Source organism: Mustela putorius, unplaced genomic scaffold (genome assembly GCF_011764305.1).
Source record: "Mustela putorius furo isolate JIRA1106 unplaced genomic scaffold, ASM1176430v1.1 tig00000731_pilon_pilon_pilon, whole genome shotgun sequence".
Classification (NCBI taxonomy): Eukaryota; Metazoa; Chordata; class Mammalia; order Carnivora; family Mustelidae; genus Mustela; species Mustela putorius.
In genome coordinates, this window is record NW_025421461.1 from 1,768,627 (window position 1) to 1,796,363 (window position 27,737).

At 57.5% G+C, this 27,737-nt stretch overlaps 1 protein-coding gene across 1 annotated transcript in view; it reads left to right on the forward strand.

The window, feature by feature from the left end:
- The window catches only part of RAI1 (retinoic acid induced 1), a 117,274-nt gene that overhangs the window by 30,139 nt on the left and 59,398 nt on the right, over positions 1–27,737 (forward strand). Inside the window, exon 2 of the mRNA XM_045083650.1 lies at positions 8,349–8,487. The gene's annotated coding sequence lies outside the window, so the exon portion shown is untranslated. The remainder of the gene's footprint in view (positions 1–8,348; positions 8,488–27,737) is intronic.

A 27,737-nucleotide genomic window follows, 5' to 3' on the forward strand; every position in this document is an offset into this window, starting at 1 on the left:
GGAGGACACCCGGGGTCCTCACATGGCTGGGGTCGGGAACTGGAGGCCAAGAGAAGGCCTGGGGGCAGCATCCCCAGGGCTGCCAGGTAAAGGGAGGGCAGAGGCCCACAGAGCCTTGAGTTGAGCTGGGAAGGGGTTGGAGGGGTCCACTGAGGAATGTTCGAGCCCTCCGGAGATAGCCATGGGTTCTGGGGTCAGGGAACAAAGAAGTCTGGAGGCAGGTGGCCGCCACCCAGGTGTACATGCAGGCGTGACTATGTGTGAGGAGGCCCTGTGTGTCCTTAACCTGGGCACACTGTCTCCCCTTCCTTGCCAGCATACAGGCACACATATGTTTCTGGTTTTGTGTGTGTACACATGGATGTGTGTGCCCGCATATTTCCACCTTGGGGAGCCTGTGTGTTTATGCGTGTCCTGACGGCTCTGCTCCCCATCTGCTGTGTGATGTGGGGGCCCTTTCTGTCAAAAATGGTGACTGCCCTGAGTTTGGGGGAAGGGGTCATCCTTGCCCTCTCGCTGAGTTCTCTTTGAAGCATGCAGGTGAAGCCACTGGGGCTCAGGGTCAGATCCATATCCTCTGGGAAGGAGAGGAAGCCGAGGGAGCTGTTGTCATTCCCATTCTTGGGACTCTGGGGAGTCCCTGAGCACCCCTGGGCCAGAGGAGCTGTGTGGCCCAGTGAGAAGGGGCAGGGGTGGGGCTGGTGTGCGTTTGTGCACGACCGTGTCTGGTTGTGTGTCCGTGGTTTGCATCTCCGTGTCTTTGCATGTACATTTTTGTGTGCGAGGGTCTCAGGGCTGGACAGGTGGGCCTGACTGTGTGTGTAGGTCCGTCAGGCTCTGAGTATGTCCGTGTGTCTGGCTTGCTCACTCCTGCCCAGGCAGGCCTCCTACTCAGTGCCAGTCAGCTCTGCTTGGGGAAAGTGTCAGGGGCCGTGGGTTCTCCTTGGTCACTGCTTGACCCTGAGGCCTCGGCATGGCCTGTGTCCGGGGTTGACAGCACTCCTTACCTCGGGGACGCTTCTCTTCTTCCCACACGGTCCCCAGCGGCCTGGTGGAATGTGTCCAGCATGGCAGATTGCCTCTGTCAGCATCAGGTTCAGGCTCGAGCTGGGGCTGGGGTCACAGGTCAGTCTCTAGCAAGGCCCAGATGTCGGTCTGTGGCTAGGGACTGCGGCTAGCGTCAGAAGTCCATTCCTGGCAGAGTGTAGGGGGGTCAGTCTAGGGCTGGGGTCAGGGCAGGGGACACACAGTGTGACTGGGGTGAAGGGTCAGACAGTGGTTGGGCTTAGGCAGGGCCATCTGCATTGACGAAGAGGACCGGACAGGATGCCCAGCCCCTTGGTGGCTCCCTGGCCAGGAAGATGGGTTTGAGCCCTGGGCTGCAGCTACTGGAGAGGTGGGCTCAGAGGCAAGAAGGCTTCCGTGGCTGCCGTGGGCTGCTCCCATGACTGTGACAGGATCCCATCCAGGGGGCATGTGCGGGGAGTTGGTGCCATTAGTCATAGCCAGGACACCAAGGGGGTGTCCTCTGCACCCAGGACTAAGGAGGGGAGCACAGAGCAGGGGCAGGCCTCCCCAGGCCGGGGGGATTCTGCTAGCTGGTCCGTGTGCTTCTTCCCCTCTCCCTGGGTCTCTCTGGTACCCTCCCTCCCCGCCCCTCATCCCTCCTTCCCTCTCCCCTGCATTCGCTCTAGTAGCCTCTACTCATCTCCTACTCCTCAGCCTCTGTCTGTCTTCCTTCCTTCTGTCCTTCCTCTGTCTTTCCAGCTGTGTGACCCTCCTCTTTTTCCCATGTACTCCCCACCCCCAGCCCTGCCTTCAGCTGCCATCGCCACCCCAGGGCCTTGGCTCCTCCAAGCCCAGGGTCACAAGCACTCATGGCGAGCAAGGGAGGGGATGCCCGTGGAGGTCAGGCTGGGGCTGTGCCTGCCTGGACTGCCCAGGAATCTGAGGTTGAGGGGGCTATAGGTTGAGAGGATACCCCCCCACCCCACCCCCGACGATGTTTCTCCTCCAAAGCCCACACCCAGTGAAGGGGATCCCATGGTGGGTGGTTTTGCCTCTGTCTGAGTCTGAAGCTGTATGACCTCATCATGTGGTGGCCTCCCACAGCCTAGTAAAGAAGCATGGATGGACAGACAGATGGCAGAGAAAGCCCCAGACAGCAGAGATCAAAGGTCGTGCAGATCAAAGGCAGAAACTGGTTTGGTCTCTGCAGACCCTGATGGGCAGCCCCTGTAGGGCGGGCAGGGCCAACCCGAGGCAGTTCGTGAAGTGAAGTGCGCACCCCTAGCCCCCAGACCTTTCTCCTGCCCTGGCTCTGGCCAGAACCTAAATGGGGAGACCCCAGATCTTCCTCTGACCTCCACTGCCTTCCCTAGGCTCTGCGGGGGGGGGGGGGGGGGGTACACCGCGTGTTTGGAAACGTTCCGCAAGTTTAAGGGAACTTGGTTATGTAGAATGCCAATCCCCCCACCCCCAGCTGAAACATCAAATTCTTTGCTTACAAAGAAAAACATTTTCTCAAGTGTTTTGCTCTTAGTCTCACATGGTGGCCCAGCTCTTAGGACGTGCTAGGCTGTGGAGGGTTTTGGGGGGGGTGGGGACAGAAAGTCACAGTACTAGAATGGCTCAGTGACCATGCCAGCTTACAAGCGTGGGGCGGGGGGGAGCTGTCTGTTTTACTCATGGCTATCTCCCCTGTGCCCCCAACAACGCCTGGCACTTGGTGGGTGCCCCCAGAAAGGCACCCCAGAGCAGAGATCTGCAGAATGGATTCAGTCTGTCAATCTGGGGAACAAGAGGAGACATAAGGGAGGGAAGGTAGCCACTCTCCCACTCCATCGATAAGAATGGGGCCACTTCAGCCGTTGTCTGAACTGAAGTTCACGAACCTGCCTTCCCAGCTCTCCATGACCCCAACCCTGGCCAGGCCCTGTCTTCCTCCACCTGGACCGGTTCGGGGGCTGACTCACCGGCCTCTCTGCTCCCGCCCCGGGCCCCATGTCCACTCTCTTCACACCAGCTGGGGCTACTGTGAGGACCTCGGGGAGATCGTGTCCCTCTGTCCCTCTCCTGCTCAGAACCCTGCGGAGACAACTCAGCCCTGGATAAAAGCGAAGGCTCTTACTAAAGGGTTTGAGGTCCTGTGACTCCTGTCACCTCTCTGTCCCCATCTCTTCCCACTTGCCCCACTGCTCACTCAGCTCCAGCCACACCAGCCTCTGCGGTTCCATGAAAACTCTCACCCTGCTTCTGCCTCAAGCCCTTTGTCCTTGTTGTCCTCTCTGCCTGCACATCCCCTCCCTCCCCCCGTAGCTATGTGCCCTACCACCTTAGTCTCTCAAGTCAATTCTCAGATGTTTCCAAGTGCAAGTTCCCTGACCACCCAGTGTGAAAACACAGCCCTTTCCCAGATGCTCCCTTTATTTATTTTTGTGCCTAAATGTAACATACTATGTAATTTACCCATTCATTCTGTTTTTTGTCTGACTCATGACCACAAAGAACAGAAGCTTTGTCCTGTGCCTTGCTCTGAATCCTTAACACATGCAACAGGGCCTTGGACATAGTAGATGCTCAGTGAACATCCGCCCGACAAATGGACGGATATGTCTGCTGCATGCAAGCTCTGTGACCTTGGTGCATTGTTTGGACTCAGTGACCCAGTCTGAAATGGGGGGGGGGCATGAAGGATATGAAGGAAAGATGGAGATTTGAAATTGCTGGCTGACTGCTCTGTAAATATGTGTAAAGGAGATGTTGAAACCTGCCTGGCGCACCTCTGACCCAAGGCCTCTCGAGGCTGCTAACCTTGAATGCGATTTCTTTGTTTTAAGTGGCACCTGCCTGGCCTGGTCTGCGGAGTCCAGACCCCTTCTCTCTGCCTCTTGTGCCCACCTGGGTGGCCCCTGGATACCCCCTGTCCCTGGTGGCCTGTCAGCCTAACATCTGGCAGCTCCATTGACCCCCACTGCCCTGCTGACTCCCCGGGCCCCTGTTTATTATTTGAACTGAAATTGTTTTTGGACACACTTTGCAGGAAAGCAATTACTCAGATGGTTCTAGGCCAACAAAAGGGTAACCTGTCCAGGACAGGCTCTCCTGAACACAGCCACCCCTCACCAGGAGGCATCTGGCCCTTCGAGACCTGTGAGCACTCCTACCCCCCAGCTCATAAAACTCTCCCACCAACCAAGCATGGGGGATCCTCTCTCTCCTCGGAGCCTGGGGCAGGACTCACGTGGTGTCAAACCCCTGCCCGGAGCAGGGAGCCTGCCAGGCAGGCAGCCTCCCCTGCCAGTCATGCCCCCAGCATTTATGGAGCGCCTTCTGTGTGCTGGGTACTAGCACCATGATCCCATGGCATCCTGCCAGTAGGGTCTGATGGAACAAGCAAGGGCTTGGGGGCCATGTAGACCTAAGTTTCAATCTTGACACTGTGTCTTTTTCATTCACTCATTTGCTAAATGTATATCAAGCCCCTGTTCTGTGCCAGGCCAAGATGAGTGAGATTTCTCTAGAAACATAGTCAGGTGGGGATCAGAATGTCTGCCTGTGTGCTCTCGCTGGTCCTCTGATGGCCCTCCACCCTGGGGTTCTCCTTTTGGACATGAGCAGATCCCCTCTTGGGGGGCTATCTTGATGACCCTCTGATAACACTTGTGGAAGAGGTTTCCATTGGCCTTCGGCGGATGTGAATCTAGACCTCCCTGCCACACGGCCCCCAGAATGACTGAGGCCCCTGGAACAGATGAAGGGCTCGGCTCTCCTCTGGGCGAAGCCATCCCACTACCATGTCATTCCTCCAGACCCTTAGGATGTGTGCTCAGAATCCAGAATCTGTAAAGGGTGTTCCCTGAGTGATGTGGCAGTCCCATGACCTGCCCTTGCCCTGATGTTCTCCAGCCCCTTCCCCCATTCTTCTCCAGAGGGGCCGTTGGTTCAAAGAGGAGAAAGTCCTGGGCTGGATCAGCCTCATTCATTCATTCATGTACTCATTTATTCACTCAACAAACACTTACTAAATGTGTGTCAGGCACCATTCCAGGTACAGGAAGGAGTGCCAGTGAGCACACAGACAAAAACAACCACAAGGTACCTAAATAAATACATTATATGGTACATCAGAAGGTGGGGTTGAGCATTCCAGGCAGAGAGACAAGCAAGTGCAAAGTCCCTGTGTCTGGTGAACTCAAAGAATATCTAGAAGATAGAGTGGTAAGTAAGGGGGATGGACATGAGGTCAGAGAGGTGGCGGGGGGGCCTGACTGGATGGGCTCTCATCAGACACTTCTGATCACTGAAGCCAGGGAGGAGAAGGGAGCCTGTCCCCACACTACCGTCTTGACAACCCTACCTGCCAATCTGGACCTTGTGGCCATCTGTGTGGACAAGGTGGCTGAATCAGGATGTGACAGGGACAGTTTTAGGCTGAGGGTCACCATGATAAGGGTTGCAGGCCAGTCTGTGACTGGATTGGTGGTCCCCAGCAGGGATTTGGGCTTTGTTGTCTAATGATGCACACCGTGGGCCTCTCCTCAGCCTCAGGACTGTGTGACCCTGGTTCCCAGGCCAGATCACTGAAGACAGGACTAAGTAGCCTGCACTCCAGAGAGGGGAAGACTGGAGTCCACAGAGGAGCTGGGCTGCCTAGTGCTTGCTGGCTGGGAGCGGGTGCCCACAGTTGGCTTGTTTCTGCTGATTCCTTACCAGGTCAGCTACTGGTCAGCCCAGAGGGCACATTAGGGCCCATTTCTGGGAGAGAGGCCTGCCCCAAGGCCCCAGGCAGCCACACTCAGGAGTCTGGGTAGGCTGTAAGATGCTTCAGGCCAGTGATTGCCAAACCTGGCATGTGCAAAGGCTCTGGGCACTCGAATTGGTTAGGTCTGGGCCAGAGCCCAGGAATCTGTGTTTTTAGTTTCCCATTTGACTCTGCACACATGGTAAGCCTGGGAGTGACTATTCAAGCCCTTACCCAAAGACCTTGAGGCACAGCAATCCATGAAACCCCTTCTAGTCCATTCCCCGATTCCCTCACCCCAGCCTGGAGGAGGCTGGGCCCGGGAGAAACGCTCAGACAGTGGCTAGAGATGTGTTGCCTGCCACAGCCCTCTCTAAGGAGCCACCAGGCCCCAGGGAGGGCCCGCAAGGTGGGGGGAAGGCTCCCCACACCTAGTTGGCTGATAATTGCTGCAGGAGTGGAGTGTAGGATGTATGGAGAGTTGGTAGCAGCAGGGGGGGTGGTGGTTAATAGAGGAAGTCGGGCAATCACTGAACAGCAAAACCGAAGTGCGACAGAGGTCGAGAGTGTGCTCCTCCCCTCTTGGCAAAACAGAGAGGGGCCTGAGCGGGGAACATAGGTGGGAGGCCTAGGAGAGCGAGGCAAACAAGACTGGCAAGCAGGAGAAAGTGGAGAGAGCCAGGGCTGACGTGTCTGTATGATCCCTGGCGCGATAATTGGGTGAACGGACGATAGGTCGGACACGTGTATGGATAGAAGGGTGGGTAGATGCAGAGACAGAGAGATGAATGAATGAATGGCTGCGTGGGCGGTGAGCCGCCTGGCGAGGGGCGGGCCAGTCGAGCGCTCAATCACAGCCCCGGGGCGCGGCGCCCGCCCGCCCGCTACGCTCTGAAACCGCCACCCCCCCACCCACCGCGGCCCCTCCCCTGGCTCTTAATTTCGTGCCCCTAGGGCTCTGGAGCTGCTCCCGGTGGCTGCTCCCGGACCGGGGCGACGAGGGGCTGCGCCACCGCCGCGGGGCTCCGCGCGACAGCCTTTAGCGCGCAGGTTGGGCTGCCCCTCGGCGGCGGGGGGAACCTGGAGGTGCGGTCCCGCCTCGAGGCCTCGGCCCCGCTCTTCTTTGTCTTGGCCCATACTCTGCCGTCTCCAGCTTCGAGTAGCCCTCGCCGCGCACTTCTGGGCTTCTGCGGATCTCCGAGTCTCAGATCCCGTGGCCCCCAGCCCATAGGCGTCTCCCCCGCCCAGCAGGGTCCCCCAAACCCAGTGCCTCTAGGACCGCGGAGCCGGCAAGTACCAGGATTTCCAAGCTGCGTCTCCGGTGCGGGGGGGGGGGGGCGCGGGATGAAGGCCCTCTCGTCTCCGCCTTCTGTCCCCGCCCCTCCTCCGCCACTACTCTTCGCGCTGCGCCCCGACCCCAGCGTAGCTTGTTCGCGCCTTAAGCGGCTCTTCTGCGGCGGTGCCGTCGCCGACACCACGCGGAGCCCCCCCTTCCCGCCCCCCGCGCCCGCCAGGCCTCAGACCCGCACGCAGAACACAGCCCTACGCAGCCACACACAAGACCGCCTGCCGACACGCACCACAGCCTCTCGTCGACCCACAGCCCTGCACCGGCGTACTGCCCCCTCCACGCGCACACCCACAACCCCAGCAACCGCAATCCCACTCGCAAACAAGCCCACACAGATACACAGCACCCCTGAGACACACTCGGGCCCACGCAGACACAATCCTATACACACAGACACACAGCCCCTCGGACACACGCAGCCCCACATGGGCGCAGTCCCACCCACGCAGTCACACAACCCTCTATAAATGATCTCACACAAGCACAACTCCACGCAGACACCGCATCACTCAGTTCCTCTGAGACCCAGCAACACACTCACAAACTCGTAGCCAGACCCCCAAACCCCATGACATTCATACGTAGGACAGACCAGAAATATACAGCCACACCGATGCACACACGGACCTAATCGCGCCGCCAAGAGCTCACCCACGGGCTCGTAAGTCACTGGAAAAATATTAAAGCGTTTCCCTCCCTCCCCTTCTATCTCTGACACACACGCGCGCGCGCGCTCGCGTACACACACATTTACACACACACGGAGACACTCACCCCCGCCCCCAAAGCGCCGCGGAGCCTCCTAGCCGGTGACCCCGAGCCCCCGCGGTGAGAGCCGCGGGAGCGTCTCCCCGGCGCCCCCTCCTCCAGCTCCCTACCCGAGCTCACCACTCCTCCCCTCGCCTCCTCCCTCCCTGCCCCCTCCTCCTCCTCCCCTCCCCCGCGTCTGGGGCGCGGGCTGCGCGCAGCCAAGCCCCCTCGTCGCGCGCCCCTCCCCGCGCGCACCCCGCGCCCGCATCGCGCTTGCCGAGTGGATGCGGCCACGGGGCGGTCTCTAATTACCTCCTGTCCCCCGGTGGCCCGTGAATAATGGCTACTGAGGGCGCTCGCAGGGGCTGCTGAGACGGAAACGCGGGGCGCGAGAGGCGCGGCGCGCGCGGGAGCGCGAGGGAGAAAGGAGCGAGCCCGGTGCCGCCGCGAGCGGCGGGCGGAGAGAAAGGAATCGTGCGAGCGCTCACATTTTTTTCTCCCAAGGATCTCATCTGGCCGCCGCGTTCTGGAAGAGGCGAGGGGGAGAGCGCGCGCAAGAGGAGGAGGAGAGAGACGGCGCGGGGAAGGGGAGACGGCGAGACGCGCAGCGCCGGCGCCCGGGAGATCCAGGAGGAGCCCGCAGGTATTGTTGGCGGCAGAGCTTTGTGTCTTTGGGGGGCCGTTCCGGGGCGCGAGGGCTCCCGGAGCCCCCAGGCCGCCGCCGCGCTCAGACCTGCCCCAAAGCCGGGGCTGCCGGCGGTGGTGGCCGCCGGCCGCGAGCACCCCTCCCGCCGCGCCGCGATCTTGGCTGGAGTTGCAGATTTGCCTGTTTGGGGGTTTTCCACGCCGTTTGAGGGAATCGGTCTCAGGAGAAGGAATTTCTTTTTTTCTTTTTTTGTTTGTTTCCTTTTTTTTTTCTTTGTGTGTGCGTGTGTGTGTGTGTGTGTGGCCGCAGTTTGGTTGTGTTGGGGACTTCCCCCTCCCCTTTTCTCCACAATACACTGATGAGAGGTCTGTGGCACTGGTGGAAGGCAGGGGGCTGAGATGGCGGGGTTGGTGGCCGCTAATAGGAAGGTGAGGGACGCCGGAGACGGAAGGAGTTTTGCTCAAGTTCGCAATCTGCGCGCTGGAGCCGGTCAGGCCGGAGAGGGCCGTCTGCGCACCCTGTCCTGCTCCGGGCAACCGGTGGGAAACTTCCCGAGAGCGCTGCCTCCCCAGGGACTCGGCGCCCCCGACGCCTCCGGGCGCTTCCTCCGGCCGCCGAGGCCCCTCCTCGCCGCCTGCGAGCGCTTAAGGTCGCGCTCTCCCCACCCCCGCCTTCCTCCCTCCCCCGGCAGCTTCCGGATCTGGACAGAGCTGGAGGAGCAGCTTCAAACACTTCCCCTGGAGACCCCTCCCCACTCCCCGCGCCATAGCCTGCCACACGGCCCCCCTGCCTTGCACCCCCGCCTCACGCGCGCCGGAGTGGCCGGGCTGACAATGAAATCTCGCGCCTTGCCGTCGGGGGTGGGGGTCGTAGCTGGGTCTCTCTGGGAGTTGCTGACCCAGAGCAGGGGAAAGGGAGGGAGGACTTCTTGGGGGAGGGGCTTGTTTGGGTTAGAGACGTTGACGTCGGAAGGCGCTGTGCGGGGGAGGGGGCGGGGGCAAGGTGGGGTTCTCGGCCGGGGGTCGTGGATTCTAGCCCCTCTTGGGCTTGCTGATTGGCTGGTGACCTCAGGCACGTCGGAGCCCCCCCCCCCAGCCTCAGCCTCCTCTCCGCAACTCGGCCTCCTCCCCTCCTGTACAATGCGGGCTTCAGAGGTGATCCCGAGGGTGATGTGTGTGTGTGTGACGGAGTGTTTGTCTCCTGCGATCCACAGCAGACGCTGCTCCCGTGACCCGGAGATCCGGACGCCTTGCCCCCTCCCTCAGGGATGGGGAGGGGAGTGGTGGGAACTTCTCCTTTTCCCACTGGGGCCGCAGGAGGGGACTGCTAGACCGGAGATTTTTCTGGGGACCGCAGTCCTGAAGGGGGGGTGCTGCTCAACGCCAAGTAGGGGTCGCAGGGTCAGAAGCTTCTCGGCACTCTAAGCGCCTAAAATCCTTTTGCTCCTTTGCGGGGGGGGGGGTTGTGGAACGGGTGAAGGGCTAGTTGGAACAGGAGTGGGGGCCGAGAAGAGTCAATGGAAATCTGCCTTAATTGGATTCCCAGGCGAGCGTGGGAGGGAGCTAAAGGGGGCGCCTCCTCTTTCTCTTTCCAGGGTAGGGAGCCATGCCCGGGGACCCCCAAGCTGGCAACCCAGGCAGGGGAAGGAAATCCTTCTCCCTACTTAAAAAGGGAATTCCTGGGGGGAGAGGGGAGGCACCTTGTGGGGGTGGGTGGTGGACCGTTTTCAGGCTGTTCTGTGGCTTGGTCCAAGAATATAAAGAGTTAACCGTCCCCAGAAATCTGTCAGCCCCCACACAGCAGGGACACACTGTCGGACCCTTTGACGTGCTAACAGCGTGACACTGGCTGACAGGAGCTAGCAGATTCCATACTCTGTGCTTTCCTTCTCAGCAGCCGCAGGCAGCAGGACAAGACCTGGCTGGGTGGTGCCTTGCTTAGGGACCTTGGTGGGGGGGGGGGCAGAAATCAGCGGAGGGAGGGTACAGCAGCCAGGGAGCCCGGTTAGGGGTCAGGTTAGGGAACTTGAAGTGGAATCGCCCTTGGGCTGGCGGGGAGGGGGGGTGGTCTACACTTTGCCCCGCTCACCACCTCCCCCCACCCTTAACCACCCACAGCTGGAGGCTTAGCAGTTAAGGGTGAGTGTCTGATCCATAGGCCAGACTGTAAGACCCCAGCAGCTGAGGGCAGACCTGGCTGAGGCCAGGGGGAGGCAGGGCTGAAAGAGACAGGATTGATTTCTGCTCCCTCAGTGGGCCCCATTATGGGACAAGTGCCCTGGTGTAGAGTTATTTGTGGGGTTGTCTCCCCCTCCCCCAACCCCCAACACACACGCATTTGTTTCCTGCAGGTGAGAAGTGTTCCCTCTGGATCTTAGAGCCCTGGGGTCTGACGGCCACTCAGCTTTGGCTGGACCAACACAGGAGTGAATGAATCCCTGATGAATGAATGAATAAATGAATGAACGAGAAAGGGGAAAGTTTCTCAATTGGAGGCATTTAGACATTTTAAAAAAAGAAACCTTCCCGACATATACATTTTAAAATGTGGTTCAGAGAAAACCTGAAACAGAGAGAAAGAGAAACAAGGTTACTGTCAGCGGGCTATGACAATGTGAATATTTTGATGTTGTGCTTCACAGTCTTTTTCGACTCCCGCCTTTGGTTTGTTTTTTAAAGACTTTGTGGCCATTCTCTGTATTCAGATGTATATCCTGCTTTCTTCCTTGGCGAACAGGAGCCTTTTCCTGTTTTGTAACCAGCATAAACACCCCGGTTCATGTCTTCGGGCTTTTCCAATCGGGTGGACGTGCCATCATTTACTTAATAGTCCCCTTTTGTTCAACATTCAGGATGCTCCTGATGAACGAGGTAGCGAATGTATTTGCACAGAGCACTTTTTTGTGTGATGTTTGAGCTGATTTCCTCAAAATGACGTGGCCGATGTTGAAGACTCCAGCATGCCTGCAGTGGAAGAAATGGGCTTCTCATTTTTCCAGAAGTGGGGCACTATTTGCTCTGCTTCCTCACAGTCTAGAACCTTCTGTCAGAACTGAAAAGAGCCTTGGCAGTGAATCACCTGTCTGAGTCCCCTTCTTTGACAGGGGAGGAAACCGGGGCCCAGAGAGGGGAAGTGAGTCCCAAGGTCACACAGCAGCTGCTGAGCCTTGCAGCAGCCAAGAACCAGCTACTGATTTGCCATTGTGGTCTCTGTTTGTAGGAAGAGTTCCTAGGGATCCTGTAGGCTGACCTTGGCCATTTCACAGGTGGGGAGGGGGCTGAGACCCCAAGAGAGGAGAAGCACCAAGCTTGCCCTTGGCATTGTCAGCTGGAACACCAGATAGGCTCCTAAACCTGTCACATGCTTTCTGTGTCACGCACACTGGCCCTGTCCACAGATTCCTGGGCCACCAAAATTACTAGGCTGTCGTTGGCCGGTGTGGGCGCCCTGTTGCCCCTCCTCAAAACTCCTTCTTCCTCTTTGCCATCCCATTCTCCAGAAGGAAATTTGAGGATCCAAATCGTGGATCCCATGACTGTGCCCTTACCCCTGGGCCTCAGTTTACTTTTCCAAAGACATAGCTTGGGGTCTGTTCAGGAGCTTGATGGGAGGGGGGCAGGTGTTGGCCCAGATAGCCACCGTGGGGGAGCAGGGAAGGATCAGGGTCATCTTTAAACTTATTCTGATCTTAGATTGACCTCAGGAGGGCCCCTGGGGAGGAAGGGGAACAGAAGGAAGGAGAGGAGGAAGAGGAGATAGGGAGGAATTAGAAAAGAGGGAGGGGGGCGCCTGGGTGGCTCAGTGGGTTAAAGCCTCTGCCTTCGGCTCCGGTCATGATCTCAGGGTCCTGGAATCGAGCCCCGCATTGGGCTCTCTGCTTGGCGGTGGGCCTGCTTCTTCCTCTCTCCCTCTCTGCCTGCCTTTCTGCCTACTTGTGATCTCTCCCTATCAAATAAATAAATCTTAAAAAAAAAAAAAAAAGAGGGAGGGGAAGTCAGGAGGGAAGAAAATGCAAAGAAAGAAAGGAGAGAGCTGGCCCCCACCCCTCACTGGGCAGCACCCGCCCCCCCACGCTGGGAGAGCCTGGGGGACAGCTCTCCCACTGCCGGTGTCAGGGCTAGCCCATGCTGGCTGGCAGGAAAGGCTGGATGTCCAGGGTGGGCTCTTGCGAGAGCTGAGTGAAACAGCTACTGGCCAGGCTCTGGAACGGAAGGATCCAGACCAGGTGGGTGGCAGGGAGGCAAAACCTCCAAGGCTTGTGTTCTTGGGTTTCCCTGTGGGGCAGGCGGCAGGGCACCCCTGGGGAGAGGGCTGGGGCCCTGGGTGCTTCTAGAGGGCAAGGTGATTGTGGCTTGTGCTTCCTATCCCAGGACAGGGACCTTCTGTTTCCCAATGCCAGGACACCAGTTGGCTGTGGAGGTTAAGCGCACCCCTCTCATGAGTGTGGGGTGTTTGGGCATTTCTGCAGTGTGTGTCTGTGCTTTGGAACGCACTCGTGAACACACATACACATCCGTGTGTGTCTGTGTATGTGTGTCTGAGCCTGTTTGTGTGGGGGTCGGTCTGCCTGCCAACCTGGGTGTGTGTGTGTGCACGCGTGCACACACGCGTGTGCCCTTGTCCATGGGTCCTGGACCCTGTTTGTATATTTCTTAAGGGGCCTGTGTGTCTTCCAGCTTGGGCACGTGTGCCTGCATGCATGTCTATCTGTGTGTGTGTGCACCAATCTGTGTGTATCCCTGTGTGTGCCACGTCTGTGGGGGTGCGCGTATGTCTGTGAGCCTCTGATCCCATTTGTGCATTTCCGGTGGGGGGAGAGCACGCCCCTGAGCTTGGGCACGTGCGTGTTTATGTGTGTGTGAGCACACACTTTCCCCCTAATGGCCCCAAGAGGGATCCAGGCAGCAGGCTTTTGTGCTCCTTTCAAGGTTGCGGCTGGGTGGGTGAAGGGGGGGCGGCCTTCAACTGGGAAGCGGGGGGAGGCAAGAGAAAATCTTAAAAGACCGTCTTCCCTCTGGTCTCCAAGGAGATCAGCCTGTGAAATGATCCGCACGTTAATTAAAAACGATTATATCCTGATTGAGCCATTCCTGCTTACATCCCCCGTCCGGGAGGGCTGAGACTGAGACCAGAGGATGGAGACTGGGGCAGGGTCTGGCTGCAGGGTGCAGCCCATGGAGGGGAGCAAACCTGGGAAGGGTGGGGGGACTGAGTGGTCAGGTGTTGGGGTTCTATGCCCAAGGCAGATTTGAGCTTCTCTTTTTAATTTTAAAGGCCACCACCACCACCAAATTCCCAGGGGCTGGTTGGCAGCCACCAGGCTCCATAGATCCCCACTCATGTGCCAGGCACTGGTACTGTCATTTGCACAGATCCTGAAAGTCAGTGCTTGTGGTGATATGCTTGATGTCACAGAGCCAGGAGTTAGGGACCCCAGGCTGGACCCAGTTCTCTGACCCTAAGCTTCAGATCCCCCCAGCCTCCACTACCTAGTTCTCAGCTGCCCCCAACTCCTATGATGAGGGGTCCTCCCTCTGCAGGACCTTGGGGACCTGAGATGTCAAGGACAGGCCTTCTTATCTTCCCTGTCCCCCTGAGATTGTTCCTTCCTGAGGTCCAAGCTGCACAAGGCATAAGTCTGTGGTGTCTATTCATGTGGGGAGCCAGATGACTCACTGGCCCTAGGCAGCTCTGGTCTGGCTCGTGTCACCTTTGCCATCTTGGGCAGGGCCGCCTCCCCTCCCTCTCACTGTTCCCCATAAAGTGGCTGACAAGGGGCGCCTGGGTGGCTCAGTGGGTTAAAGCCTCTGCCTTTGGCTCAGGTCATGATCCCAGTGTCCTGGAATCAAGCCCTGCATCAGGCTCTCTGCTCAGCGGGGAGCCTGCTTCCTCCCTTCTCTCTGCCTGCCTCTCTGCCTATTTGTGATCTCTGTCTGTCAAATAAATAAATAAATAAAATCTTTAAAAAAAAAAAAAAGTGGCTGACAATTCCATAGCAGACCAGCCACAGGTGCCCCTTAGTGCCTGCAGCTGGCCACCGTGTACCCATATTCCTGAGTATGTGCCACCAAGACCTTTTTGGAAAAAAATCTGGGCCTTGTCACACTCTGCCTTACTGATCTCACCCTCAATCAGCCTTGCAAAGGCTGTGGGACTTGAAAGTACCCGTAGTAGTAATCAGCCAGGGTCCCTCAGCTGATGCCCCAGGATGAAGTGTTGTCTTGGTTTGTAAGTGATAGGTGCTTGCGGGAACTGCTTTAGCTCTGCATGTGTGGAGACACAGCTGTCCAAAAGGGTGGCCCCCTGCCTTATCCCGTCCCGCTCCACACACCTATGTGTGCCCAGGCCAGGCTTCTCAGAGAGGAGGACACCCCGCTTTAGGGCAGCCACACCCAAAAGCACGTGAGAGCGCTGGCCACAAGCAGGGACTTATTCCTCTTCTTCGAGCCTTAGTTTCTCATTTGGGCCATGGGGGTCATGCTCTGTCCTGACAGGACTGCCAGAAGAGTAAGGAAAACCAGGTCAAGTTTGTTCAAACGTCTGCCAGCATTGGGACACACAGAGGGGCTCGATCAGCGTTCATCTGTGCGTCTGTCCGTTCAGGGCACCTGTGTGTTAATGCGGCAGGGGCCTTGGGTTTGCTGGCTTCTTGGGAGAGAGACATGTTGTACTCTTTCCATGCTTCCTGGGAGGCATCCTGGGGTTGAGGTGACTGTCATTTCAATAGAAACCTCCAGGGAGCTAAGACTTTCATAGGAACCCCCCCCCCCAAAGCATTTCAAAGGTAGAGTGTCTGGGGAGAGGGAGGGGATGGTACTCCTGGACCAAGTTTCACATTCTTAGGGGGACCTTGTCCAAGGGGAGGGTGCCAGGACCAAAAATGATGTCATTAGAATGAGGCAGATGGGACCCCAAAACTCAGCAGCCACTTGTTCCCAAGGTCACAATTGGAAGAGAGGCGGGCAGATGTTCCTTATCCCCTCAAAAACCCTTTGAGCTGAAGCACATAGAGGCTGTGCCCACCGCAGGTCACCCTGCAAGGTACCACCTCCCGGGAGCACTGTGACTCCTGGGATATCTGCTTTCCCCAAAAACCCTTTCCCAGGGCCTGAAATGACTCCTTTCGTCACAGCCCAGGGTCAAAGTGTTGAAAGCCCTGCTTAAAATGCAAACCTATTACCTTGTGGGAGTGATCAGAGGCTGAACTCATGTTTGCATAATGCAGGGGCCGGCAACCTCTCAGTCCCGCGGGGCCCATGGGCAGAGCTAATGAGGGGGCCATCTGGCCTTCGTGGGGTGCAGCCGCTCAGCTCTGCCAGAGCGGCATCTGGGGCTGTAGCCCGGTGTGCCTGTCACCCACCTTCTTAGGAACCAGGATTCAGATGTTCACATCACGCCTCCTGGTTCGTGCCTCTTGACACCTAATCCAGCCACCCACCTGTGGCCAAATTCAGACATGCGTGTGTGCGCATACACACACACGCGAGTGTGAGCCCTGCCCCAGCCTGTCACCTGAATAGAGCCTAGGGGGTTCTACAACCGCCTGCTGTGCCCGGCCTTGAACCTCAGTCTGCAGGGCCCTGAGAAGCATGCACGGTGCCAGCCTTGTGCCTAACCCACACTCGCCCTGGCCCTCGTTAGTGGTCTTCGCAGTGAGGGTGTAGGAGCTCTCGCCGAGAGCTCCCACACAGGGGTGCCGCAGCCTGGCTGGGAACAGGTCAGCCTGACCCGTCTTCTACACGCACGACCGACTTCCCACAGCTGCTGCCATTGACGGGGCTCAGCAGGGAGGGGCGGCAGCGGGCATCTGACGGGCACCTGGTTTGTAAGTCGAGTTTCATTTCCTTCAGTCCTTCGTTCAGTGTTCAGCAGACGTTTGCTGACAGCCCAGATGAGGCACATTCAGGCCATGCCCGGGAGAGTCGGGGGTGGGCCTCCCAGCCAAGGGAATGTGGACCCTGGGTCTGGAGGGGGAAGCGTTTGACCACAGAAGGGACTGCAGTCCTGGACAGCGAGCTGGGAGGCCTAGAGGCACGAAAGAGTCAGAAGAGATCTAGAAGGTCAGAGGTGGGAGACAGAGGCAGGAGTGGAGGCTGAAAAGGAGCCTGGGGCCTTGACTGCCATGAAGGGTTTTATCCTGGAGGCAAGGAGCACAGCTGGAGCCCAGGCTTGAGGCAGAAAATGAGCCCATGAGGTGAAAAGGCAGGGAGTATCAGAAAAGCACCCCCAACCACCCCCACCGTGGGGCTTTGTGACCTTCGGCCTGCTGTGAGCCTTTCTGGGCCTCCATGCCCCCCCCAGAACTGAGGCCTCTGATTCTGAGTGGTGGGGTCTGACCCGGCCCTCCTTGCATGGAGCTATTCCTGGACCTGCTCCCGAGGGAAGCTGGGGCCTGACCCTGCTTCCAGACTCCTGCCTGGGTTCCGAGCAGCTCCCCCCATCCCTGCCTGTCTGAGCCCTGGGAGGGATTATTACCTCTCGCTGGGGAAAGAGGTGGAACTCCTCAGGGACCAGTAATTAAAGCCCAACAGATTGTAATTCCCTAAAAGAAGGCTCGGCACAGAGAGGGAGGAGTGGTACCCGGAAACCCCACAGAAGACAGGAGGAGGAGGAGCACGGGGGATGAGGGCGGCCCGGGGTCTAGGGTGATCCGGTGATATCTGGAATCCTGTGACTCAGTGCAGCTTTTCAGCAAAGCCTCCCCAGTGCTGGGCCCTGAGCACTTGATTATTTCCAATCTTCAACCCCTTCCTGCGGAGCTTAGGTCCTGCCATCCCCATTTCACCGGTGAAGAAATGGAGGCAGCAGCCCATTAACTCGGGCTCCAGGCCCCTGCAGAGCATGGCCCTTCTTGCTGGATTTCTCTGGTGGGGGACCCAGCAGGGCAGACCTTCTGGCACCCTACCTGATACTCCCCATGTTTGGGGTCTTCTGTCTGTGGGGGGAGCAGGAGAATCATGGGTTACATCCCAGGCTGACGCTGTCATTCACTTACTTACCTGCCCTGGGATGCCAGGCAAGAGCTGCTCTTCTCTGGAGCGTCTCCTCATCAGTAAAAGGCTCGGATAATCTTAGGGTTCCTTGTAGCCTGAACCATTGGATTGGCCAGTAGGGCACATCCTGACAGCGGAGGTAAGTAACCGTCAAGAATTTCTGCACCCGCCCTCCGTCGTTCATCCCGGCAGGACCTTCCGAGCCCTTTGCCGTGTGAGGGGGGCTTCAGCTCTCACTTGCTAGCGAAAGGTGGGTGAGGGATCAACCCTGTGTGACAGGAGAGAGGCCCAAGATCAGGTTCTGCCCCTGCACTTAACTCCCCCTACTCCGCCCTTCACTGCCCCCCCCTTTCTGTGACCAGACCTCCATTTCTCCAGGGCTTGAGGACCCAGACCAGAGATTGTTGGCTGGTGACGGCCTCAGACGGGCGCTGTTGGACCAGCACAGGGTCTTAAAGATTCATTTATTTATTTGGGAGAGAGAGAGAATCTCAAACAGACTGTACGTTGAGCACGGAGCCTGACGGGGGGCTTGATCCCATGACCCTGAGATCACGCACGACCTGAGCCAAAGCCAAGTCTGACGCTTAGCCCCAGCTGCGCCCAGGGTCTTAAATACAACTTGGGATTTCACATTTAAAAAATCTACTTTTTGTTTCTCTGAAACTAAAAACCCGCACGCCCACAGGGGGCTGCAGACAGAGCCGACATGGGCTGCCACCTCTGCCGGGTTCGGGGCAGAGTTGCCCCCCTGCCTAGCCCTCCGTTCCAATCCCGGCGTCCCGGCTTTCTCCACTCTTGGGCAGATTCCATCTTTGAACCTTATCCGTAAAATGTCAGAACCGAGGGACTGATTCCAAACTGTGTCTTGAAAGTGTTCTCCAGAAATTCTCCAGGCAGGGGAAAAAGAAAAAAAAAAAGGTGGCCCAGGTGCAGGAACTGCCTGGGGAAAGATAGGGAGGTCCAAAAGGGCACAGGATACTTGAGAAATACGGAGCTTTCCTTGCCTGCTGCCTGCGTGCTTGGTGAAGCCTGAACATGAGGCCAGTTGGACTGTCTTGGTTCCATAATGTGATTCATTCATTCCATTCACTCCGAGGGCCCTGGCAGCATCCCTGACTAGTGCACCATTGTGGGGCCTTTTCTCCTTTCTCTCACTGGACGGAGAAAAGCGGAGGACAGAGAGGTGAGGGGTGACCTGCCCTGGGTCCCAGCAAGGGCGGAATTTGGACAAGGGCTCCGATGCTCGACGACGGGTCACGGGGGCTCGTTCTGATCTAAGACGCTCTAAAAACTGCCTCTTCGGTGAGCTGCCTTTTCCTGTGCATTTTAAAAAATGCTCTTTTAGTTAATATGCGGGAGGGATTTCGATGTGCTCGTACATAACCTTTTGCTGAAGCGACAACGTGCTATAAAAGGGTCCCAGGAGAGTTGGTGTAATTTGGGCTGTGAGGGACAGAGAATACCAATGCAGACCTCTCCAGAAGGCCTGCTGCTCCTGGGAGCTGGGATGCCAGCGGGGGCGGGGCGGGGGTGGTTGTGGGGGCTCACCTCTCCACGCTGAGGCCAGGCCTCCAGTGCTCTCCCATCTTGTGCCCGGAGACCACGTGTTGTTCAGATCATGCTGGACTGTTTGGCCTTTTTTATTCCCTCACATTTTGAGTGAGCGTCTCAGTTCCTAGAGAAGGAGGTCTGGAATGGTGTCCAGGATGCAAAGGGACCGTGAGCGGGATGGTGGGACAGACACAGGAGCCCGTTTGTAGGCAAGAGCTGGCCAGTTGGTGAGGTGGTAAGGCAAAAGGGTCCATGCTGAGGGCAGATTGAAAGGCACCTTCAAGGTCTGTTCAGCATTTGCCCTTGGTCCCGAAGGATCCCAAAAGGGGGCTTGGGAGGTTTCAGTTAATTGAGGCTGATTCTAAATCAGGAGGCTTAAGAAATGGTAATTACCGTCCTGGGGGAGCAGACCAGAACTACCAGTGCTGCTGGGAGTAGAGATCATGGATTCTGGGCCCCTTGCCTCTCCCACACACCTAGAGGCTCCGAGACCTTCCGCCCAGAGGCATCAGGGCAGACCTGGTTACAGACTAGGGGCTGCTTCCTCCGTTCCTGTGTGTGGGCTTGGGGCATGGAGGTGTGTTCCGTGCCTGCGTGTGTGAGTGTGAATGTGAGCGTGCCCATGTGTGTGCTGGTACTGGGCCACCTCCAGGCCCCTTACTTCCTTACCTGTCCGGGGACAGAGAGAAGAGAACCCCCCAGGCGGATTCTCAGCAGGGCATGGGCTTTGGGACTCCAGAAAGCAGTGGTGTGGACACAGGTGACAGCGCATGGTTTGGGTTCCACCCAAAGAGGAACTTGTGTCATTTTGAGTTGCCCATAGGAGGCCTGGGATGCTGCAAGGGGCCAGGAGTGTCCCATCTTAACAGGTGAGCAGAGGCCAGACATCTGTCTGTACCTTCCTGTCATTTGCAGTTCCTTCTAAGCCCAAGTCCTGGCACGGGGCATCCCTTTCCCCCAGCTGACACACAGCAGTTCCCAAGACTGTTCCATCTTCCTAAACCAAACTCACTGGAGGGACTGACAAAGGGCTTCTACCCCCTTGAACTTGGCCTGGAGAGACCCAGGGTGTGGGGATGAGGTTGATATTGTGTCACAGCGTATGTGTGACGCTGAACTCGTGTGTGTGTGCATGTGTGTGTGTGCCGTGCACTCATGTGGGGAGGGCCGCAAGCGCGGAGTGTGAGTGTCTGTGTAGAGAGTGTGCAGTGCACGTGGCTCTGAGCGGAGGCAGGTGGGCTGGGGGCACAGGCGTCTGCACTACGCAGGTGTTCACCATCAGATGCACACGAATGCACTTGGGCCGGTGGATGTGTTTGTGGCCAGGGTGTGTCTGTGGGGGTGCGTGCAGAGCCCCTCCCACCACCGCCAACTCCTTCTGGTCCGTTTTTCCCCACCCCAGACCCCCATCACCACCTTTGCCCCCGGTTCAGAACTCAGGGGCTCCCAGTTGCCCCAAATCCGACACCTCCACTTACAGGGAACTTGACACCTGGCAGCCCCAGTCTTGACCTCATCCTTGCTCTGGGCACAAGAGCAGGCCCAGCATGTGGCTAAGGGATCTCAGGAGATCTAAGGACAACAGCAAAAGAGCAAGAGGTGGCCTCCTGGTCACTACTCAGCCCCTCCCTGGAAGGTCCTGCAGGAGGTGGGTTTCTGAGTCTCTGAATCCCTGTCTCCCCTGACAGGGAGACCTTTCTGGAGCTACTGTGGGTATCTCCAGAGATGGCATGTTTTGAGAACGTGAGAACACGAGACATGGCGCTTCTGGAGACAGGATGCGAACATTTCTAGAGAGGAGATGGAAACCATTTAAGGGGAGGCACAATTTTGAAGAGGAAGTGGCATTTTGGGAGATGAGGTGTGAACATTTCTGGAGATAGAGGAGGGCATTTTCTGGAGTAAAGTTGAAGTCTTTCTGGATTCCAGACATTGCTAGAGATGAAACATTTCTGGAAATGGACTATTTCTAGAGATAAACTATAGTACCTCTAGAAAATGGAGTGTTTTTGAAGATGATGCAGGAGTATTTCTGGGAATAAAATAGGGCATTTCTGGATTTGAGGTATTTTTGGAGCTGAAGTGGAACATCTCTAGAGATGGGATGTGATATTTCTGGAAATGGAACATTCTTGGAGCTAAGATGGAGCCTTTATACAGCGCAGTGGCATTTGTGGAGATGGATTGTATCTGAAGATGAGAGAGGATTTTTTGAGATAAGATGGAACATTTCTGGAGATGGAATGTTCTGGAGCTGAACATTTCTGGATTCGAACCAAGCATTTCTGGAGAGGAAATTTGTCATTCTCAGAGGGTACCGAAGATGGGATATTTCTGGAGGTGGTGTTTTCTGGAGATGAGGGGGCCATTGCTAAAGCTGACGGTTTGCCTTTTGCGGAGTAGATGGGGGCACGTCTCTTAGGGTGCCCAGGAACACCCGCCTACCTGTGACCTTTGTTTCGCAGGAGATGAGGTCTCCTCTGAGGTCCAGAGGAGAGGCTCCTGCCCAGGCCCACTCCTCCTGTAAGTGGCGGAGCAGACCTTCTGAGGACCTTTCCAGAACAATCCCTTCCCTACCAGCCTTGTGCTGTCGTCTTCCCCAAGGGAGGCCAGAGCCCTCTCAGTCCTGTTCTTGGGGTCCCCACCCCCATCCTTGTGGGGCCCTGGCAGCCTCCAGGCTCACTGCAGGAATAGGCAGTGACTGAATGGTTAAATTTAATTTAATTCAATTTCTTTGGAGCCATCTGAGGCTTGCTCCCCAGCCCTCTCTGCCAGGAGCCTCCTCCCTCTCTCGAGCGGGTATCCGACCCCCCCCCCCCGACCTTAAACCAGCCCTGAGGTTGGCCTTGCTTCAACAGAAGGAAACGGGGGTGGGGGTGTACAAGGCTAAACATGGGTGAAGGCCAAGGTTCCTGCTCTAGCCTAGGCTGATTGTCGGGGGGGCACAGGGGAAGGTGTGCCAGGCCGCCTCCCCCCAACTCCAAGGAGGCGGCCATAGAGGCCTGTCGCCACTTGAGCCGGCCTGGAGCCCCGGAGTAATTATTTCTCTTCCTTAATTGAAATTTCAGCCTCAGTGATCCTGCCTCAGAAGTGTGAGGTAGGGGAGGGCGCCTGGTGGGGTGGGAGAGGGTGGGGAGCCCTCTTGCCTGCCCCCAGAAGCTGGGAGGTAGTGCCAGCTTCCAGGCCCCAAACTCTGGTGGTGGGCATGGGGTGGAGGGCTGCCACTTGGGGAGACGGGGGCCAGGGTGGGGGGCATTGCTTCGGGCCAGTTATGGCAAACTGCAGTTAAAAAGCTGAACCTTTCACCTGATGGCTGGGGAGAAGGTCGAGAGGAAGAGGACGGCTGGCCTGAGGCAGGTGTACCATGGGCGGCCGCCTGTGTTGACTGATTCTGAGCCAGGGTGGCAGGAGGGAGTGGGCAACCGGGGTCGGGGGGAGCCACTGCCTCCTCCCAGATCTGGCAGGGATCTGAGGGGGTGGCCTGGGGGGCTGTGACTCAGGCGGGGCAGGCCATGATGGCGGCAGGCCCAGTTCCTGGTTCAGGCCTGGGTGAGGCAGCTGGCCTGGTGGGGTGGGGTGGGCTGTGGCTGGTGGGGGCAGCTGAGGAGGCTGTTTTCCCAGCTGCGGTCAGGCTGGGCGGAGCATCCGGGCTGGGCGCTGGGTCACCGCGCGCGCACACACACACACACACACACTCTCTCTCTCTCTCTCTCTCTCTCCCCCCCCCCTTCCTCTCTCTCTACCTGGGTGGTCCCTGCTACCCCACAGGGCCTGAGGCCTGTCTGCTGGTGGAAGAGGGGGGCAGTAGGAAGCAGGGGGGCAGGGAAGCTATGGGCTCCAGACAGGCTAAGAGTCCACCCCTCTTTGAGCTTCTGAGCGGCGGCTCTGAGGTACTCAGGTTAAACGTCCAGGCTTTCAGCTTCTGCCCACATTTGTCCAGACTCAGGCCAAAACAGGCCCCATCACAAGGGAGCAGCTGTAGCCGTCCCCGCCCCCAGGCCCTGGTGCTTGCCCTCAGGGTCTCAGTCTTTCCCAACTGGGAAATGGGATTTGTGGTCAGCTCGTTTTCAGGGCTGAAAGAAGCTGCCAGGTGCTCAAGACCCCAAGCCCAGGCTGTTGTGGTTACGAAGAAATGTGCCTCAGCCTGAGCAGGCCAGGCCGGCCCCCTGTGAGCAGTAGGAGCCCAGGGAATGGCAGCGCTGTCATCTGTGTCGGGACTGACACTTCCCGGCACCCAGAAGTGGCTGTCAGGGGAGCTCCCCACCTGGGGCCTCCTCCACCCCTGGGAGGGCAGGTTTTGTGACAAGGGAGGCTAAGGCCTTTTGGAGTAAGGACAGGGCCGGGAGAGGAATGGGGAGGTGGCTGCCTTTTCCACTCATGTGGCTCCCACGCGCACACACTGGGCATCACACATCCTTAAAGAGCTCTCCAGAAAACCCACTGAGGTGAGAGCCTTGCTCAGCAAGTCCATGTCCCTGTGTCTCGCCTAACCCCTGGGTGGCAAAGCTCACACATCTTCCATGGGAGGGATGGAGGTGGCAGGGGTCTGTGGCTGTTCTCCAAGGAGAAGAGGAGAGAAGCAGATGCGTGGAAGGGACAAGTCAGCTCCAGGGGCTGAGGAAGGGAAGAAGGTGCCACTGCATTCGTAGTCCTTTTCTTAGAGAGAGAGGAGGAGGACAGACGCTGGGAGAGATGGGGGAGGGATGAGGATGGCAGAGACAGTCTGGCAGCAAGGGTCGGGGTGGAGGGCCCTGGAGCCTGAGCTTGACCCAGCTGCAGAATGGCTGCCGCTTGCCTGGGTCATGGCCCCCTTGGGGAGCTCTGTTCTGGCTCAGCTCCAGGCAGCTCCAATACCTGCCCCTTCTCTTGACCTCCCGCCGCCATGGGGGCCTGCCTTGGCCCACTGCTTGGGGATTTTGAGACCTTAAACCTCCACCCACCAGGAGCTGGGCTGGGTTCTCCTGGCAGTGGGGGAGAGGGAGTGGAGGGGAGCAGCAGCAGGGGCACCCCAGAGGCCACCTGGGGTGGCTCCCAGGTGCCAGTCTAGCCCCGTCAGTCTGTTGCTGAGCTGACCTTGTCACCCTGGGTCCAGAGAGAGGGCTGCCCCTCCCCCACGAGCAGAGAGCCTGCAGAGCTATCATGAGTCACCTTACGGTCACAGACAACTCCCTTTACCCACTGGGGAGAAGCAGGAAGCATCCCAGAGGACGTGGGATCGCTCACCTGCATGGGTCAGACCCCGTGCTGCTCTGGTGTCCACCTGGAGCCTTGGGAGACCCTCAGGGACCTCCGTGTTTAGGAGCAAAGAGGGTGTGCAGACACAGAAATGCATACCTTTGTAGTCCTGTGGCCAGCGGCTCCCCTCCCCTCCTCCATCCAGAGAAACCCTGGAGATCCCAGGTACCAGTGCTGTGCTTTCTTCCTCTGCACCACCTTCCCGAGGTTCTGAGCCCTAACCTGGAGAATTAGGGTCACTATCCCCCATGATGCTCCACATTCACCCCTTCTCAGCCTTGGAGATGGCCAGCCTGGAGAGGGACCTGACACTGTGTCATGTCTGCCAGGAACCGCCTCCCACCCCCACCCCTGCCACCAGAGAGTGGAAGGACTTACATAGGGCTGCCTGGGCTGGGATTCGAACCGGCAACCGCAGAGCACAGCTCCCGGGGAAGAGAGGTTCAGGCAGTGCAGGCCTGTGGCCCAGTGCTCTGCGATTTATTTCTGACCCCCCAACCCTTGGCCCACCTTGGCAGGCCTCAGGGCAGAGCCCCCTCTCTTGGTTTTTGCTCAGAACAAAGCAGCCTCTAGGAGATGTGCCAAAGCCAAAGCTTCAGTCAGAGCAGGTGAAAGGGAACTTTATCTCTGCCTTTTGTTACTTAAGGAAGGAGTGCAGGGAACGGATTTGCCCTTGAATAGGGAGAGAGGGAGACCAGGGTGGGGGATGGGGGTGGGGGGGTGAAGGGGTGGGTGGGTAAATGCTTAAGGATAGGGCAGGGGCCGACACACCTGAGACCGGATTTCTCGCTTACCCGCTAGAACATCAAGAGCCTGGTGGTCATTTTAGTATTCAACATGCGTGGACACACACACAGGCACACACGCTCTCACACATACACACACTTTTATGCACTCACACGTGTCACTCCCGTCCTCCCCACCACCCTCTGAGGTCCCCTCCAAGCCAGGAAGCAGAGAGGAGGAAAAAAGGAGAAAGGGAAAAAGAAATAGAAAGATTAGTGGGAAGAAAATCCGGCTCCGTGGGGCGGGCTCGGCCACCTTCCTGCGCAAGAGAGGATCTTCCCTCCCGGGCCCCTCCATCACCCCATTAATAAGATGGGGCCCTTGTTCATGAGTTCTGCCGCAGAAAGGGAAGAATCAAGGACTTTTCAATAAGAGAGAACTCCCTGGGTGGTTTTGAATAGTTGCTTTTTGTGTGGGCAGTGAGGGACTGGTCCTTTCCTCGGCGCCCTGCCCCGCCCGCCTCCCTCCGCTGCTCCCTCCGCGTGCTCCTGGGTCTCCAGATGGATGAGCTCGTTTCTTGGGAGCCGGGGCCATTATTGTTCCTGCCTTTCCCTCCTGACATCCTCAGCTTTGCAGAGGCCATGGGCAGCCTTCATATCTCGGGAAAGCTAGAGAATCCCCAAGGTGATTCTAAAAAGGCTTAAACCTGGGGAGTAGGGCCCAGCGTGGAGCACCCGGTCCCTGTCCTGTGCCAGGGAAACAAAGGCACGCTCCCCACATCCCTTCCCTGGGTGCTGGGCCTGCTGGCCTCCACCAAGCTCACGGCCATCGCTGCGGTGCCAATAGAAGGGGCGTGAATGGAGGCGAGGCTGGCCAAGGGGAGATGACGGTGGAAAAGGAGAGAGACAAGCAAATCCGTTTTATCAGACGCTGCATATCTTAGGAAAGCACATTTCAGCTCTTTTGGCTTTTGGCAAGCTGGTCCTACCCTTTAATTTTCTAATAAAAAGGAATTACGTTTGCTGAAAAGGCAGTAACCAGCTTCATGTCAGTGTCTCTTAGCAGAGACCATAATTCCCATCTTGGGTGCCTGCCGGCTCGGGTCTAGGGGATGGGCTCCTGTGGCCAAAAGTGACTCTGTACGGGGACCCCGGGGGCAGATGGCAGGCAGTGCTGTGGGCGGTCCACCCCCAGCCCGGCCTCCAGCCATGGTTCCAGGCTCACCACCAAGGCCCCAAGACTCATAGCAGACACTTAATAAATATTTGTGGCATGAATGAATGCATGAATTCTTATTGCTGAGGCCTGGGGTAGCTGGCAGGATGCTCAGAGGGTTGGATCTTTGTCGAATGAATGAACGCATGAGTGCACGGATGAAATCTGTGCCCTCCGGAGTCTGAAGTCACCTATCTGGAAGGACTTACCAACCCTGTACCACTTGCAGCTCCCCAGCCTGCCCCCGCCCCACAACCACGCCTGGCACAGAATTGACTGGAAACTTGCCCAAAATAATCTTTTTTAAAAATACGTGTTTATTTTATTTTATTTTTTCAAGACAAAACAGAAGTGTGTAAAGTTGGAACTTCAGGTCCCCAGAGCTCCATGTCCGAGTCCCCAGACTCAGAGGCAGGGGCCCCATCCTTGAGCCCTTGCTCCTTTCCCTGGGAATTCTGTGCCTTGGGTCCACTTTGGGATTTCCTCCAGGGGGACCCTTCCACACACACTGTTCTGTAGTCAGTCCTCCCCTGGCCCGCTCCCCAGCCTGGGCCACAGGAAGCACACAGTAGGGCCTCACGTAAGTGCCCTGTCTCTGCAGGGTGGACTTGGGGACAGCGTGACAGCGTTTTTTTGCTGTTACAAATACCTTCATTCCAGTCCCAGTTTTAAACAAGCTTGTGTAGGCAGAATACATACCACAGGTGGGCACTTGATCAATGGTAGCCTTTGTGATTTGGAACAAATCTGGACTCGGTTCCATGCCCCAAACATCTCTCGTACCCCTTCGGTGTACCAGGGACCCCCATGGTTCCAGAGGGGTGGGAGCCTCTCCCTGCCCACCCCCCCAGCAACAACATCAGGAGCCCAGCTGCCCCACCCCTCAGCAGCCATCACTGCCAGCACCTGGGTACTGTCAGACTGATTTATGCCACTGGAAATGCCAGGGCATGTTGGCAAGCGGATCTCACACACAGCATCCTTTCTGGGGCTGACCCCAGTGTGGAGGCATGGAGGCACCCTTCCCAGCCCCTCCCTGCCCCACATCCATGTCCCAGGCACCGTGTGTGCTACTTTAGCCAGCAGACATGGGAGCATCCTGGGGCTCATCTGGCTGGGCGCTTGGGAAGAGACACACAGAAATGCCCAGCATACCTTCCCTGGGCCTGCCCAAATCACAGTCCCTGGGGGTGGTCTGGAATTAGAACTCTAATAAACCCCTTGGGGACCGCTGTGTGCCAGCCTGGATCAGGAACCAATACAAGGCATAGCAATATCAGGGACATCTTTTAGGGTGACCAGGGCCTGGTCCTTTTTGCAGCTGGGCGGTGGGAGAGCTGATGGGCTCAGAATGGGGAGGGGACCAGCAGGAGATATTGCTTCCTAAGATTCTGGTTTGGGTGGTGACATAGGTCACCTTTTTGTCCCCTGCACAGTTCTTGGCATACAGTGAATGCTGAAGAGACTTTGCTTACAGACACTAGTGACTTTGTTAATGGTGATGCTTGTGTCTGTGCTGACTTT